Here is a 12,440-nt window from a genome sequence, read left to right as displayed (position 1 = left end):
TATGACCTTCGGACTGAAAAATGCCGGTGCAACGTACCAACGTGCCATGAATTATGTTTTTCATGATCTCATTGGCAAACTGGTAGAAATTTATATTGATGATGTTGTGGTCAAGTCCAAATCAGCTGGGGGCATCTAGAAGATCTGCGTCAAGTTTTGGAGCGGACTCGAAGGTTTGGGCTCAAAATGAACCCAAAGAAGTGCACTTTTGGTGTATCAGCCGGTCAATTATCTGGGATTCTTGGTGCATGAACGAGGAATCGAGATTGGCCTGAAGAGTCAAGAAGCTGTGAAGACGATGAAGCCACCTACTACTCAGAAAGAATTGCAGAAGCTCATCGGTAAAATTAATTTTGTCAGACGATTTATTTCTAATCTGTCTGGGCGCATTGAACCATTCATGGGTTTAGTGAAGATCAAATCCGATGATGAGTTTCGCTGGGGGGCAGAACAGCAGCAAGCTTTCGAAGAAATCAAAGAATATTTGTCAAAGCCTCCGGTATTGGTTCCTCCTCAGCAAGACAGGCCGTTCTACGTGTACCTATCCGTGGGTGACACTCTCATTGCTTCGGTGTTAGTCTAGAAGCACGACGGCAAGGAGAGGGTGGTTTTCTACCTCAGCAGGCGCATGTTAGATGCCGAGACCAGGTATCTTGAAATCGAGAAGCTTTGCCTTTGCTTATTCTTTACATGTACGAAGCTTCGTCATATTTTGCTCTCAGCGGAAACAATTGTCATATGCAAATCGGATGTCATAAAACACATGCTGTAGGCTCCTGTTCTGAAAGGCCGGCTTGGAAAATGGATGTTTGCGTTGTCAGAGTTCGATATCCGATATCAGCCTGCGAAAGCAGTCAAAGGACAGGCACTGGCGGATCTTGTTGCAGATAGGATCAGTACTGATATAGCTGCACTATTTGTTCGTGCTTGGGCTATGTTTTTTGACGGATCGGCTTGTGATGATGGGTGCGGTGTGGGAATTCTGTTGGTGTCGCCTCGAGGAGCGACTTACTCTTTCTCCATCAGGATGACTGCCCCATGCACCAATAATTTGGTGGAATATGAAGCCGTTCGCAAAGGGATGGAACTACTCCTCGAAGCTGGTGCAGAAGCGGTGGAAATATTTGGAGATTCCAAGCTGGTGATTTCTCAGCTCACGGAAGAATATAGATGTGAGAGCGAGGCTCTTTTTTCGATATGGATGCAGTGCCGTGAGTTGATGTCACGATTCAGGTACATCAATTTCCACTGGATACGCAGGACTCTGAACAATGAAGCCAATGATTTGGCGCAGATGGCTTCTGGGTACAAGGAAACAGCCGATGGAGTCGACGTAGAAGTCCAGTTTCTAGAACCCGGAGACTGGAGAACCGATATCTTCAATTACTTGAAGGATTCGGCTCGGGGGCACCCATAAGGATAAGACTCAAGGCCATGAAGTATGTTCTGATAGGGGATGACATGTTCTACAGGACCTTGGAAGGACTACTACTTAAATGTCTGGGACCTCCAGAGTCAAATCGGCTCTTGCATGAGGTTCATGAAGGAGCCTGCGGTACTTATCAATCGGCTCATAAGATGAAATGGCTGATTAGGCGATCGGGTTATTACTGGCCCACTATGCTTGAAGATTGTTTCAAATATTACAAAGGATGTCAGGCATGTCTGAGGTTTGGCAAAATTCAGATAGTGCCAGCATCAGTAATGAATCCTATCATCAAACCGTGGCCATTCAGAGGTTGGGCCATGGACATGATTGGACAGATCAACCCGTCATCTAGCAAGGGTCACCAATGGGTCTTAGCTGCTACGGATTATTTCACAAAGTGGGTATAGGCAGTGCCCATGAGGTCAGTAGCATCAAGAGATGTGATCAGCTTCGTCAAAGAGCACATCATCCACAGATTTGGAATTCCTCAAACTATTACAACCGATGGAGGATCAGTCTTTATATCAGAGGAGTTCAGGAAATTTGCCGATGACATGGGGATTAAGCTAATCAGATCATCTCCATATTATGCCCAGGCTAATGGACAGGCTGAAGCATCCAACCAGAGCCTCATCAAGCTCATAAAGAGAAAGATCGATGAATATCCTAGGCGCTGGCATGAAGTGTTGTCAGAAGCTTTGTGGGCGTATCGTATTTCATGTCACGGGTCCACCAACACATCACCGTACCATTTAGTCTACGGCCAAGACGCTGTGTTACCATGGGAAATCACGGCCGGATCAAGGCGTGTTGAATTTCAGAATGATCTATCTGCTGAACAGTATGCAGCCTTGATGAATGATAATGTGGACGATCTGACAGAGCTAAGGCTTTGGTCGCTGGAGAAGATCAAGGAAAATAAGGCTAAAGTTGCTCGTGCGTACAACAAGAAGGTCAAGCCAAAGAATTTTCAGGTTGGAGACTTGGTTTGGGAAGCAGTATTGCCATTAGGAACTAAAGATAAAAACTATAGCAAGTGGTCTCCAACTTGGCATGGGCCGTACAAGGTTGATCAGGTTTTCCCTAGGAATGCATACATGCTTGAGGAGTTGGATGGTGTCAAGTTTCCTGTTGCTGTCAATGGCCAACACCTCAAGAAGTATTTCCCGAGCATGTGGGAGAGCGAGTAACAAGAGCCGATGAGACCCATCTGGTTATACTGAGAAAGGCCAACACGTTGAGTTGGCCGATAAAAAAAAAGAGAGTAGAGCCAACACGTTGAGTTGGCCGGTAAAAAAAAAAGAGAAATGCCAACACGTTGAGTTGGCCAGTAAAAAAAAGGGAGAAAGGCCAACACGTTGAGTTGGCCAGTAAGAAAGGAAAAAAGGATAGGCCAACATGTTGAGTTGGCCAACAAAAAAAAAAGGCCAACACGTTGAGTTGGCCGGTAAAAAAAAAGAAATGAGAGGCCAACACGTTGAGTTGGCTAGTAAAAATATATATGAAAAGCAAGATAGCCGATGTGCGAGCATCGACTTAAGATGTTTTTAACAGTCACAAGTTTCAGGATTAACAGGTGGTACTAATTGTTTCTTGAGCCTATATATTGGTTCAGGAATTCTTCTATGGCATGGATGGCTTCTGTGTGGACGGAATCTGCTCGTGCTATGATCGCTTCGTCATCCTTGTCATCGCCTGATATTACCTGCCGACTCAAGGTGCTGATCTCTGCAAACTCTGCTTGTATCTGCTCGGCTATTTCCTGGGTTTCTTGTTCGGAGTTTGCGATGGAAGCTTCCTCAGCCTGGATGAGTTTCTTGGTGGTACGAACCTTTTCTTCGAGTTTTGCCAGTTCTTTCTTCAGGAGGTCGAGTCGGTTCATGTTGGCAGACATGTCAGCTTTGATATCTAGAGTTGCCTTCTTCTGGTTCAGGGCTTTGCACTTTTGAGCAATGTCAGCTTTCAGAGAAGCTTGAGAGCGACGTGCTTCTATTCTTCGTTGTGCTTTATTCACTTCTACCAGGAAGAATGGAAGATTGCTGGCCGGCCAAAGCTTGATTTGCAATGGCTCCGGGAGTTGGGATTCTATTTGCTCGAAGATGTTCTTTATTTCACTAGAATCGCCAACTAGAGTAGTGAGTGGAGCAGATAGTAGATCCTTGATGAGATGAAGCTGATGTGCCAAATTAGCCGATTGCTGCAAAGATGGTGTTCTTGCTCCAGGGGCAGTCAGACCCATTGATGCCGGGTCGAAGGAAAGCAAACATGAAATATCAAAGCCCTATGGACATATCTGAAGTTAGAGCAAGGTGCGTTTATGAAGCTATCGGCTGTTTCAGAATTGGTTTTTGTAATGTTACCTGTTCTGAAGAAGAAGTGCTGGGCGGTTCAAGAGCGATCGTCCTGTTAGAGCTTGTGTTGACATCAAGAACATCGACTGTATCGGCTTGTTCCTCGTTTGCCTCCATCAGTGCATTTGGAGTTGCAGTCATCTCATGTTGTACTGGACTTTCTGTATTGGGGATTTCTTCAGCTGCGTCCTGGAAATAGAACTACAGTCAACCAGAGTACATGTGTATGCAATAAAGAAGGAGTTTTAGAAAGATGAATTACCTGGTTGGTGTTGGACTCTGATGGACTCAGGGAAGCTGGTATTGGTTTCTTGATGATTCGCCTTGTGATCATCTTCCTTTTCTTGGTCAAGACTCGGGGGGCAACGCTTGCAGAAGTTTGTCTTTGTTTGGAAGCCGACTGAAGTAAGTCTGGCTGAATAGTCATTATCACTTTCTTCATTGATGGTGTTCCCTTACAGAAGAGTACGTCAGAGGCAGTTGGAAGAAAGTGGAATGGCTCCTCGTTGCTGGTCATAGGTTCTGGACCATCCTGTTGCTGTTAACGGGGCGAGCAGGATTAGTCAAGTAAAGGGATGGAGGACTTAGAAAGGATGAATGTATAGATTTAGTACCTCTTCCTCGGGGATTACATATTCAGGATCAATTTGCTGCAGTCGAGGGCCTAGAGCTTTTCTGAAAACATGAGTTTTCCACATGTACCACCAAGTATCAAAGCCGATTGATGAGGAGGTGAAGGACAGATCGGCTGGTATTGGAGTGAGAAGATCATCAAACATGCTGTAGCATCTTGAGCTGGTGAGACCATCAGGCAGATCGGCTCTACTCTCCACCAAGTGGTGAATATGGAAGTGGGGAGGGACCTGTCCTAGGCCAAATTGCTGAGCTGCTATGACTGGTTGGTAAGATTCATAACCTGGCTTGATAATTCTATTGGAGGTGCTGATGCCGACAAAAAGGAAGCCAGGTCGGATCATTAAAGAGTACAGGTGCCGAGTGCTGTTATCATCGGCAAAACTATCTAATCTAAAGGCGGTTGGATTCTCAAAGGATTCAGATTCAGTAAATGGGAAATAAAGTGGGTTATCCAGTCCTTTGTAGAAGACTCTGAACCATTTTGCTGCATCTGTTGAGTTCAGTTTACTGCCAGGAAGACTGAATAAAGCTTGGTCGTAGCTAGTACATCTAATTGGTTTGCTACTTTCATCAGGAAAAGAGTTCTTGGTTAGGCCTTGGAAGTTTGGGATCTGGTGCTAAAAGTACAGTTGTGCCCATAATTGAATAAACCACCAAGGGTCTCCAGTTCTCAGGTTCTTTTGGTTAAGCAAGTTAGATGTCATCAAATGGAGATAGTTCTTAGTTGGAGCTAAAGAAGGGCCACAGAAGATGAAGTGCTCTAGCCAAAGATTTAAGAAGGCTGTGTGTTCCTTCTTAGTCATTGGACCTTTTGTTTTCATGTGCTGATTCATGTAAGTACCCCAGTTTGTGCAGTTAACATTGGAAGAAAGTTTGAAGGGGACTTCTGCCATTTTGTGGGCAGCTGGATTAGGAGATCCAATGTCTAGGCTAGTGATCATAGTGACATCTAGCAGAGTGGGAGTCATGGGTCCATGACCAAAGAGGAAACAGTTTAGAGCATCGGACCAGAAATAGCCGATAGTTTTCAGAAGGTTTTCATCTTTGTCAAGGGGTGATAATGATAAGCTAAGTGCATCGGCTATGTTCAAATTCTGCCACAAGGGCATATAAGTTTTTGCTACTCTGTTGTACCATGTAATCCAGCTCTCAGGAGGGTTAGGCCAGGCTCTTAAGCAGTCGGCCCAGAGGTTCAGATCGATGTTTTGACTCACGAAAGGGATCCTATTTGCTACACAAGAGATTAAATCTATGGGGTTTTCATGAATTCGTGGGCCAAGACAAAAAGATTTTGGGTTTGAAGGATGTGGCAAAAGGATGTCTGACACCTGAAGTTTAGAAATTCAGAATTATACGTATGATGTCAGGTTTCAGAGTTTAATGTTTCAGAGGCTTAATAAGCTGAAGAATACTAAAAGAGTTGGGCTGAATATTACCTTCAGGCCGCAGATTGCCGCATTATCGATTGCAGAGTTTGTCATCTGAGCTGCAGAATCTGCCATGGTTCAGATCCGTTGGTTCGGGGTTTGGTTGCTGTGGGTTCTGATTCGAATTCCGAGTGCTTGAAGAGTTCTTGCTCGAATTTGTAGAGCTGGGTTTTCAAAGTACGCTCGGATTTGAGAGCTTGTTTCGAGTTCGGTTCAAGGTGGAAGTGTTACTCTACTCTTGTGCGGGTTGCTTCTAGTTTGAATTTCGTCGGCTCTTGGATATTTATAGAAGCCTGATGCGTTGCCAACAGCTTTTTAGAAAGTAGACATCAGACACACATAATTTAGGGAACTCGATTTCATTAATAGAAAGGTCATTACAAGGAAAGCCGATTGTTACAAAGGAATTAATCCTTCGGCTTTGTGATCCTACCCCTACGATGCTACCTACTTCTACTACTTGTAGGTACCTAGTACCTATGGCGTTTGGGGCTCCGGGCCGGCGCATCTCCACTGTCGTCGTCGTCGAGGCTGAAGGTGCTGCTGCCACCCTCGGACCCGAAGTGGCTCCAGCCGTCGTCGCCACCACTGTTCTCTTCCTCGATGTCCTCATCGGAGGACCCAAGGAACCGGAAGGGCTTTCCGCCCATCGGCTCATCGTCGTCGTCGGAGGAGTCGATCTTCTCTTCCGAGGAGGAGTCGACTCCGTCCGAAGAAGGGACTTCTTCGTCGCTGCTCTCCGACTCCTCCTGGAACAGGAGCCGGAGGTCTTCTCCTTCAATCGTGGGCTCGTCCTCCTCAGAGATGACCCCGAAGTCAAACTCCTCTGCATCCCAGTGCAGAGGAGCCAGCGCTTCATACGCTGCAGTTGGGTCCCACTCCGGCGTCGGCTCCTGACTCTCCGGGATGGAGTCGATGGAAGAAGCAGGGAGGGGGGAAGAGGAGGAGAAGAGGAGGAGGAAGAGTCTCCAAAGGAGTTGGAGTCGGAGGAGGAAGAGATCGCCATGGCTATTGGTGCTGGAGGACTGGGGTTTTCTGCGCTACTGGCTTGGGAGGAAGAAGAAGTTTGCTGTGAAGTAGAGCCGATTCGGGGTGAGATTAAATAGTGAAAAGATGAAGACGGATCGGCAGTTTCACGTTCTACGAGGAGCCAGTTGCAGAGACGTTGCGTCTTCCTTGGTGGTTGCAGTGTGTTTAATGAGCATTAACGGGAAGATGAAGCGACGGAGTGGTTTTGGAACTATCATTGCCAAAACCAGGGGGCATGTGTTATCGCCATAAATTAACAAAATTAATTTATGGGCTGAAAGCAAGATGGGTTTAAAGCAGAAGATTAAGAAGGCTTGTAAATCGGCTCCTGCGTGAGCATTTGGGCCACATGGGCCATGTATCTTTAGATTTAGTTTAAGATTAGAGATAGAGTCCGATCAGGACAAGATTAGTTTAGATTGTTTCCCAAGTCTCCGGACTATAAATATGTACCCTATGTTATTCATGAAGGGAGAACGTCATCACGTTTCGCAAACAACAATCTCGGCGCATCGCCACCCCTAATCCTAGGGTTTCATCCAAGTAAGCGTCATGCTGCCCTGATTGCTTCTCGCGATCAGGTCAGCGTTGTTCTTGCTTTTACCTTGGTATTACTCATACTGAAGCATTTTTGATGGCGAGTAATGCTAGTTATCTTGATGTTCGTAGCACAGCTTTAGTAGACCTATCAGGCTTTGTTGCTAATTGTCTACGAATATCACGTTGTCTTTACGCGATCATGTCGTCATCTTATACTAGCTCTTGTTGCATAGAGTTAGCTGCGTAAAGACAACGCCCTGCTTCTTTTATGTCTATTAGATCTGATCTGTTATGGTTTGCTCTTATTCTCAAGAGTTGGCATAATATCTGCTAGGTTAGGCCTTGCAAACAGATTGGAAGATCCGGTGATGTGTTAGATGCTTTGCTTTAGTCTTAACAGAGAATTGATCCGGGAATCGGCTCTTGCTAGTTCTTAGGCCTCTGTTTTTTGTTATGGTTTAGTTATTTATCACATTCATTAGGCCCAATCACGTGTAGGATGTTCCGATCTAGCAGTGAAGCTTTTACCATCGTAGATCAGATTAGTTAGATTTAATAGAAGCAGCTTTCATAATTATATGCTTCATCTACTGATATCAGATACATAGATCTGATCTAACACCGGGACTCGATCGGCTCTTTAAAGCCGATGCAAGAGTCGTCCCGGGGAGCCGACCACAGCTCGGACTTACGTTTACACATGTCTTTGTACACAGGAAACTGTTTGGAGCACGTTCGCACCCTCCTGATCGGGTATAGGTCAGGTGGCACGCCCGACATTCTCCGGAATCTCCGGGCGCGTGACGGAATTGCGGGCCGTCGACGAGGGAGCAGTGCCTGCTAGTGCTCCGGTGACCTCCCGGCTCTTCGTGTTGCCTGTCGCTGCTCGCCGGTGGGTTTCGACCGAAAACACATTCTTTGTTGACTTGCTGAATGACGAGTAATGAGTCGACGTATACTAGTAGTCGCTTGATGCCGAGTGAGATTACAAGCCATAGTCCGTGCAATAGTGCTTCATACTCGGCTTCGTTGTTGGAGACTTTGAAGAGTATCTGGAACACATACTTGAGTTGTTCGCCCTTGGGAGAAATGAATAGCACACCAGCACCGCCTCCTCCTAGTTTTAGGGAGGCATCAAAGTAGATGATCCAGTGCTCCAGGATGTTGATGGGTGCTGGGATTTGGTTCTCCCTCCATTCGGCCAAGAAGTCGACTAGTGCTTGGGACTTAATGGCTGTCTTTGTCTTGAAAGTAAGTTCGAGTGCTTCTAGTTCCACTGCCCACTTGGAAATACGTCCGGTAGCATCCCGGTTGTGAAGTATATCACCCAGTGGGAAATCCATGATGACTGTGATCTTGTACTCGTCGAAGTAATGGTGTAGTTTTCTGGACATTATAAGAATTGCATAAAGCAATTTTTGAATTGAAGGATATCGGGCCTTTGATTCAGATAGAACTTCACTGACGAAGTAGACTGGGCGTGATATAGAGTAGTAGATCTTCTCCTGGTAATGGTGCGGTGAGGATGGGTGGAGACTGGAGATGTTGCTTTAGATCCTCGAGTGCTTGAGCCGCATCTGGATTCCACTGGAACTTGTCTTGTCTCTTCAATAGCTTGAAGAAAGGAAGGCCACATTCCCCTAGCTGAGAGAGGAACCGATTGAGAGCTGCCATGCAACCCGTGAGCTTCTGAACATCCTTGACAGTTGTTGGAGCTTACATAGCCATGATGGCATTAATCTTCTCGGGATTAGCCTCGATCCCCCTGTGGCTGATGATGAAGCCGAGTAGCTTTCCAGAGGGGACACCAAATATGCATTTGGTGGGGTTGAGCTTCCGCCTGAAGCTACGTAGGCTGTTGAAGGTTTGCTCAAGGTCAGAGATGAAGGAATCGTGTTCTCTTTTCTTGACGACTACATCATCAACATAAGCTTCAACATTGCGGTGTAGTTGATTCATGAAGCAGAGCTGTATAGCTCGTTGATAAGTGGCTCCTACATTCTTGAGGCCGAAGGACATGGTTTTGTAAGCATATGCCCCAAACGGAGTGATGAAAGCTGTCTTGATCTGGTCTTCTTCCTTGAGGGCAATTTGATGATAGCCCAAATAGCAGTTGAGGAAGGAGAGTAAGACACACCTAGCAGTAGAGTCAATTACTTGGTCAATGCGAGGAAGCCCGAAGGGATCTTTTGGGCAATGCTTGTTGAGGTCTGTGTAGTCAACGCACATCCTCCACTCGTTGTTGTTCTTCTTGAGGACCAAAACAGGGTTTGCCAACCATTCAAGATGAAGTACTTCTTTGATGAATCCTGCTGCGAGTAGTTTAGCTATCTCTTTCTTGATTGCTTCCCTTTTATTTGCTGAGAATCTCCGTAAGTGTTGCTTCTTGGGTGTAGCTTTTGGATCAACATTTAGAGAATGCTCGATCCACTCCTTGGGCACGCCTGGCATATCTGCTGGTTTCCATGCAAATACATCACGGTTAGCCCTAAGGAAGCTGACGAGCGCGCTTTCCTATTTGTCACCCAAATCTGTCCCAATGAGCGCAGTCTTGGAGGGATCATTCTCATGGAGCTGGATGGTCTTGATGCCCACATTGTCGAGTGGTTTTGACGCAGACTGGTTTGCTTTCTTTATCGAAATTTCCATCCCTAATTGGGAAAGCTGTTGGGCTGCCGCGAGTACTTCTGCGGAAGTGTCTGGCAATCTGTTGGAGGAGGCGTAGGTAATTGCCTTCTTTTCACATTCGTAGGATTTTTGGAGATCGCCACGAAGTGAGAGTACTCCTGTCATGCCTGGCATTTTGAGCAGCAGATAGACATAATGTGGTACTGCCATAAATTTAGCCAAGGCGGGGCGCCCAAGGATGGCGTGATATGATGATTCGAAGTTGGCTACTTCGAATTTTATATGCTCTGTCCGGTAGTTTTCCTTGGTTCTGAAGGTGACTGGTAGGGTGACTGTGCCAATTGGAGTGGCAGAGTTTCCAGGGACAATGCCGTAGAATAGTGCTTTGCTTGGAGTCAACTTGTCGATAAGGTCAAGTCCCATTTTCTTCAAAGTACTCGCGAACAGTAAGTTAAGGCCACTACCGCCGTCGATGAGTACTCTTGTTAGTCGAGATCCTGCTACAACTGGATCCAGGACGAGTGGGAATTTCCCTGGCTCAGAAAAGCTGGTCCACTGGTCTTCTCTGGAGAAAGTGATTGGGACCTCGCTATGTTTTAATGTCCTGGGGACGGCTGGTTCCATGGATAAGATCTCGCGCCAAGCAAGTTTCTGGGCATGCTTGTTGAAACCTGATTCTCCTCCAAAGATTATGTTGACCACCTGAGCAGGCTGCTGGAAACCCTGCTTGTCAGATGGATCTTGGTGTTCGTCGTCTTCTTTGTTTTTCTTCTTCTCTTCTTCGAGTGGGTGCTCGTTGATTGTTTTCCGGAGGTTAATGCACTTGAGCATCGAGTACTTCGCCTTTGGATGCAAGGGCACTGCTTGTTGAGTAATTTCTGGAAATCTTCATCACGGTTGCTTGGTTTCCTACCTCGTTGGGTGCGGTCAACCATGGCAACAGTGTCATCCGGTTTGTGCTTCTTGTCAAAGTTGCGTTGTCCTCTATTTGAGCGTTGATCATCGTGAAGTCTCGAGTTGTTTTCGTCATGCCGAGGAAAATGATCTTGCTCTTGTTCTTCCTGGTCGGCCCATTGCAGCATCATGTCTCGGAGGGTCATGACTGATTTGTGGCGGTTTCGCCCGAAGTCGCGGTAAAGTTGTTGCGTAGCGAGTGGAAGCAGTCGATGATGTCATCGTCGGCAATGTTGGCGATGGTGGCGCGAGTGTCAAAGAATCGCTTGAGGTATGACCTCAAGGCTTCTCCGCGCTCCTGCTTGCATAGCTAAAGGTCGTTTCGAGTAGCTGGGCGGTGGATGGAGCCTTGAAAGTTGTCGATGAAGAGTGCCTTCAGGTCCTCCCACGAGTGGATGGTGTCCCGCTTTAAGCCTTCCAACCACGTCAAAGGGGCCGGCTCGAGGCCCATTGGGAAGTAGATTACTTTTGTAGAGTTCGTGCCTCCTGCAACCTCAAGAGCAGTTGAATATATACGAAGCCATTGGTGCGGATCTTGCTTACTGTTATAATTTTGTAAATTTTGCAGGTTGGCGGGGTTGAATCCATGGGGGTACTCGGCGTAGTTGATGTTCTGGCTGAAAGCGGGGAAGCAATCCTTCTTGTCCAGCATGCGTCCATGTCGTCGCGCGTTGATGATATCGCGCGCATCGCGGCGATTTCCATAGCTATTTTCTAGACTTCTTGATGTGGCCCAGGGTTTCTACTTTCATCTTGGTAGTCTTTTAGATTATGCTGTTGTGCCTGGCGATATTGGGGTTGTTGAGGTTGGTGCTGGTTGTCCTCCTAGTTTCCTCTTGGCCTTGGGGAAGTATGGCTACCCCGGGATAGAGGGGGTGGGCTTCTGTTTCTGTCCATCTGGTACATAGCCTCTTTGGTTAGGAACTGCATCCGATGAATTTCTGGAGTGTCGGGTAGATTTTGCATCAGAATTGCAGCTTCAGCCAGGTTGATGACCGGGTGCTGAAAAGGTGGTCCGCCTATGTCATCAAAGGCCTATTGCAAGTTGCGAGGGCCTATGGGTGGGACTCTACCGCTCTGAGCACGTATAGTGGCGTTAGTCCTGCGAGTAGCACGGCGACGGTTTCTTTCTCTTCTGGCTTCCTTATCTTCTTGTGTCTCATCTGCCGGAGCATTTGCCGAAGGCTCATCGTTGGAGATTTGATCCGGGGTTTCAGTGGCGAAACGGGATGCATCTCCCTCTTGGTGGTGTGCGCCTATGATAGTTGTGCAGATCTGATGCTCGGGAGGTGATTCGTGAGTAGTACTGTAGTCGACTAGCACTGTCTCGGCTACTTCTTCGATCGGGGAGAGAGGTCTGCCAGGCTGGAATGGTAGGTTCGGGATGTAGGCTATCAGGCGAGGGTCGTCAATTAGTTCGGCCGGCTCAAAACCCTTCCAATATAC

The sequence above is a fragment of the Panicum virgatum genome, chromosome 8K (genome assembly GCF_016808335.1).
Source record: "Panicum virgatum strain AP13 chromosome 8K, P.virgatum_v5, whole genome shotgun sequence".
Lineage (NCBI taxonomy): Eukaryota > Viridiplantae > Streptophyta > Magnoliopsida > Poales > Poaceae > Panicum > Panicum virgatum.
The sequence above is the reverse complement of the archived record's forward strand: the minus strand, read 5'-3'. Positions refer to the sequence as shown.